A 6,109-nucleotide genomic window follows, 5' to 3' on the forward strand; every position below is an offset into this window, starting at 1 on the left:
ATTGATTTGAACTGAAATTGATTATTTAATCCGGGACATACGGATCATTTGTTTCTAATCTCCGCCCACTGTCAATAGCATGTCTACAGTGCTCCAACTCTTGTTTACCAATCACATTCCAATACTAAGGCGTTATCATGGGCGGCTTCGAAGGCGAAGCCAAAGCTGAAGAAAAGAAGATGAAAATGATGATTGAGTGTAGCGTGAGTATGATTTGTGGCTATTGTTGACACTCTGATAAGCCGTCATGTTATTGATTCTTAGCGCCAATCAGAGACTTGAAAGGCATACAATGGTGACTGATTGGCTGCCTTCCGTTTGTTTGTTTGTCGGAGCAAGTTCATTAAGCAAGCTCTTTGCTATGCATATTGGGCCCTTTGATTGCGTCAACATGAGCTTGCAAGCATCCGCGTGCAGCACATGACAAGTTGCACGGTGGCGTCTCGAGTGTCCCCGACGCCTTGCTCGCATAATAATCTTGCCGGCGCTACGTACTTTTGATTTGGGTGCTTGCATCCTTGAGATGGGCTCTTTTTACCATCAAGAGGAGGTTCTAATTATCAAGCGCAAGAATGTCAAGGTTTAAACACAATCCTGTTGTTTTCCTCAGATGAAACGTTCGTTGCAAATAAATGTCCACATACCAGACATTGTGTTTAGTTTAAAGTTCTGAAGAGCAATTGACCTTGTTTTTATTTTGCCTTCATCTTGTTGGGGAAACCATAATCATGATACCAATTTATGATCAGTAAGTGAAACAAAATGCTTCCCACAAAAAAAAAAAAGCCTGTTAAAAAACAAAATTAAAGTATTAGAACAAGGTAATACCATTTAAACTCTGTTTGCCTTTATTGTTCTTGTCATAAGACCTCTCTGCATTTCATTCCATTCCATTCCATTTCATTTTATTTCATAGACTTTATTGTCCCCAAAGGGGACATTTGTCGTGACCACTCAGTGTCAGAGTGCAGGTAGCAATATCCACGCACACATGCCTGTGCTCTTTCATTGGAACGCGGCAGTAAGCCTCCAAGAAAAGCATTAGTCCGCAACAACTCGCTTGCTCACAACAAAGAATAATCCAAGCAATGCAGGCTTTAACTGGACCCAGAAAATATTTCATTGAATCGTTTTCACAATGTTCTAACTTTGAGTCAATACAGGGCATATACACAACTTCAAGCAAAATAAAAGAAATACGTATGACTATGTGCATCTTATGAACGATGTACAGTTCCGGTTCCTTGTAGCAATGAAAGTGCTGAAATATGCTCGTTGATTTTCTAACCCTTCAAATGTATGAGAACCCCATCATTTTCAATTCTCACCTTGGGGGAGATTATCTGAAGAGTTGTCAAAAACATGTGAGCATCCATAATGATAACACTAACAGGAAAGCAAAATGAACGTCAGGACAGATGTAAGCGAAAAGCACACCGACAAAGATTGGTGGGACCTGCCTTTGCAGGCACTCAGCGACAGCCAGCGCAATAATTGATCATTTTCTGTCAACCAGCAGAATGGGACTCGCATGCAAAACAGATGCTACGGTGAGACGGTTGCGTGGTGGTCCGTTTCCATTCAAGAAAAAGATCAGAAATATCTCATCTCCTTCGCATTAGCACAAGGGTGTCAAACTCATTTTTATAACGGACCACTTTGTAGTTACGGCTTCCCTCAAAGGGCTGTTATGACAGCGATACCAAATAAATGTTTAATCGTCTCGTACGAATACATCGACACAACAAGATGTTTTCAGAACTAATGTTTTCTTCAGTTATTGTTCAAATTACTGTAAAAAGGGTAAAACAATTCTTACAAAATCTCAACATTATTATTTATCACACAAGCAAATTAAAAAGTATGGTACAGGTTTTATCAAGTATCATAGGAGTTGACATGAGTTGATCTCGCGGGTCATATAGAATGACATGTGGAATGATGGTTCCGGCTCCCGGGTCTTGGGTTTGACACCTATGATCCTTCAAATTGGGGTCATGACATGGGGCTTTCCTGAATAAGTAGTACGTTTACATTTAATGTATTTTGCTGACTGTAGTTTACAAACGAGAAGGCACACTTTTCAAAATGCTTACATTTCCCCTTAAATCGACAGAGCGCCAAAGAAAGCAGCCTTAGATTGAAATTTCTTCCCGTTTCTATACGAATTGAAGATGAATAATGTTTGATTTGTTTGCTAAATAGGTTGTTTCCCTTCATGTGCACCTATATATAGAAATTTTCCAAAATCGGCCTGTTCATTGAGACCGCGCTTCTAATAAACTGCACCTAATGGTCCAAAGAATATGCTAATTGCTTGAATATTCTGTCATTTATATCAGTTTGATCACTAATTAAGGCAATCACTGGGTCGGGATGAGTGGAAAAAACATTTTGTCTGACATCTCTGCCTTTTATCTTTGGCACATCACGTAAGAAAAATTTGCAGAGTACTTCAATCCGAGTACTTACTCCCAGATAATTTTGTTGTATTATCACCGACATCAGCCGGACTGATAACAAAATGATTAACAAAATGATGTTATGAAAGCCAAACAGAATCTTCTGGCAGATTTGTTTTGACTAAGAAGTGCTTGTGAGATTGGGAAGCAGCAAAAGAACGGGGCTCCGGTTCTTCACATCTGATATGGCGATGACATGGACAGCATTCATTACTCAAAGAAGCGTCCTTGGAGGTCGATACTGCGGTCTTCCCGCAGGTCTTCCATAAAATTTAGATCATAGCAGCATGTTTCAGTCGAGTTTTTTGAGGAACTCCTTAAGCTTTCCATTCACAGTATTCATCTTATTCTAACTTCATCTGCAATTGCATTGGAATGCCTTTGGTATTGTCATTCGCACTCAGCAAAGGTAGGAAAAAAAAAAAAAGACCGTGGAATAAGCAAAACATGAAAAAAAGCGCTTGCAAAATGTGCACGAAAGCACAATTATTGTTGTTTAGCATATCAACGGCTAATCCATTTTCTGGATTCATTAGGAGGTGCAAGTTTGGAGCCCTGAAATTTATGCAAAGAAGCACACTCTAACGCTGCCTTTAATGAAATGAATTTGGAAAATGTGATTCGTGATTTGATGACCAAATAGTTCCTGAGTAATGCCCCGCTCCCCCCGTGCCTCATTCCAGTGCTGAGAACACGTCACAGCGAAATATTGTCTAATAAAAGATACACAAGAAAGCCCTAAAGCAATTCTTTGGTAATTGCTGCTGCTGCCTAAAAGGAGTCTCCGGGACCAGGCTGATTAGCTTTTTTTTTTTCTCTTCTCCTTTCTCCACTGTAAAGGCACCTCCATCAGGCAGGCAGGCAGGCAGGCAGTCACTCAATGGGCGGAATGACACTTTCACATTCAATTAAGCCTGATTGAATGTTGCTGTGTCCCGCCGTACGTTTCTCAACACTCCAGACTCATCCCAGCTCCAACTTACTTGACGTTCAACTCACTTAACTTCAAACTGCGATGATTGACAGTCACTGGCATTTATGGACTGTGTGAAATCAAACACAAGGAAATTCGACCGCCCGCCCGCCTGCTCTTGTTAAATATTGAGCGCTATCTATAATTAAAGTGATATGAATATTGAGAAGTAATTACATTTCTTTCTCTTCATCTCCCCTGTTTTCTCCCATGGGAACTTGGGTAAATGTCTATGCATGTGACCGATTTACTCGTCGAGCAGTTTAGTGCGCTGGCGTGCCATCGCTCCATTGTTTGATAAATGGACACGGTTATAATTACCAATAAGCATGGTCGGTTGTTTGGGAGACGTCTGAAAGTGGTCGGTGGCAGAATAATGTTTAGAGACTGCTGCTCGAACATATGCGAGTCAATTTGTGATGGAAAAAAACAAAAGTCATTTGAGGGGGAAACTGAAATAAAGTCATTGCAAAAGAATGCCAAGCCTCATTTATTCGTCTGTGTCCATATTGTACCAATCATATTGAAGCTCGAGGGAGCAGCAGCAGCGGCGGCTTGTAGAGTTCAAATAAAATTCTGATTGTAAAAATAATCAATGAAACTTTTTTTTTTTTAAATCAAAAAATAAAAGCAATGCACCGTTTCTGGTGGCTAAGTCTTGAAGGTTTGTTGGAGTGCCGCTAGTACAAATAAAGCAAAGTGTGATACTGGAGATAAGTCACAAAGACGTCGGTATTAATGTGAAAACAAAAAGACGTGACCGTGAGGCTGGCACACAAACAACACTTGAATCCATCTTTCAATTTACGCCCGATGAATGGAACTCATCACGACATCATCCGGCTAATCACAACTGATTTGTCCTTGTATATTCAACGGGCCAAAATTTGAATCTGCGATAATCATAGGGAACTGGACGGTCCAATGTTGGGAGAATTATCTGTTTTTTTTCTTCTTGAAATAGGAGAATGGGCAGTGCTGGTATTGATCTTCACGGAGCTCCTTTTGTTCTCTCAAGTAATAAGGAAGGCTATAGATTTATCGGTGGGCGACACGTACCTTTGGCCTCGCCTACTCTGCTCTGTTTTGTTCCACTATGTGGACCCACGAGAACAAGAAAAAAGTTGGCCTTTTTGTGAGCCTTCAACCGTACCGCTGCTTAATGTACAACCACACAATACTACGTGTCATTAATAGCCTAGCTTTCCGAAGAAGCATCGATTGGGTCGAGTGCATTTCTCTTCAATTTCTTTTTCCTCTGCACTGAGCGTCTCCTTTTTGTGGATTCGAGTAATGTGAATTTTCTTATGGCTCTAATGTAAAAGCTGCATTTCATTTTGAGTGATCGTAATAGGGGCTGAGCAATCACAATTGCCATATAAACAGAAGGAAGTGAAAAAACGACTCTCGGTTGTTACGCACATTGAAAGTCTGCTAAAAGCACAAAATGACTAGTAGACTTGCTTTGGGGGCGGTGTGATGTAAATTGCTTGATGTATTCTAACAGATGAAGAACGACTTGTTTCAGAGACAGGACAAAACTTGACCGTGTATTTGAGATGCCACAGGTAAGGAATGGTAAGCATTGGTAAGCACGGGTAGCCAGTCATTAACCGGTTGGGTCAGTGACATTTCTCAACAGATCTCTCAATTAGTCTCGGTGGTGAAATCGCTCGCGCCCGGCCCGCTCGCCGTGACTTTGAGTATTGCTGAGGGTTCCATTTTCAACCTTCATGAATCTTTCATGCCATCCTCGCTCGTACTTTTCACATTTGTCAGAAGTAGATTACATAATTGGCAACACTTTAGTCGGAGCCACGACATCAAGTTCACACATCAACCTTCATAATATTTCATTGGGTATTATATAGTTGTCAAACCCAAGGTCTGGGGGCCAGATGCGGCCTGCCACATCATTTTATGCGGCCCGCAAAGACAAATTGTGCATCAACTTGTGTCAATACTAAAATTAAAAATTGCCTTTACTTTAAAAAAAATAAAGACAGTGCTAGCCATTTTTATTACCATTCATCTTTTTAAAATGTTTGAACAGTTTTTACTAGTCCCTGGTTTCAAAACTAGTTATTCATGAATTTGGAATACACTGTATACTGTATATAAACGTATATGTATAAGGCAGTGACAGTCATAATGGCTTTCCGAAGGAAACTTTGACTACGAGGTAGGTGGCTTGCGACAAAAATGAGTTTGACGCCCCTGAGATAAGCCAAAGAGAAACATTTTGCTGGGTTTTAACCATCAAGGTGAGATGTGTTGCTGAATATTGAGTGAATTTTGGCTTTTCAGTCACTGAATGAGCTCAGTTCTGAAGGTCAAACACAGTTTTGTTTGGGCTCAGATTAGGAGGCCACCACTCATGTGCTACAGTGTCACATTGAAACAATTCACTTGACGACAATTTTCAAGCGTCAGAAGTCTACAAATCCATTTTCCTGCCTCTGAAAGGGTGGACAAAAAAATAAAAGTCCTCCTGAATATTGTTGAGCAAGTGTTCTACTATGGCATATCAAGTACCGGATTGATATACATGGTCAAACTGTTTTTACCATGCAAAGAAAATAACTAAAACTGCCAAGGGAAACGATATTGGCCCCATAATGAAAGCAAAATGTATGAAATGTTTACCTAAAGTCATTTGAGTTGAGAGTCATCC

This window comes from Syngnathus typhle, linkage group LG14 (assembly GCF_033458585.1).
Source record: "Syngnathus typhle isolate RoL2023-S1 ecotype Sweden linkage group LG14, RoL_Styp_1.0, whole genome shotgun sequence".
Lineage (NCBI taxonomy): Eukaryota > Metazoa > Chordata > Actinopteri > Syngnathiformes > Syngnathidae > Syngnathus > Syngnathus typhle.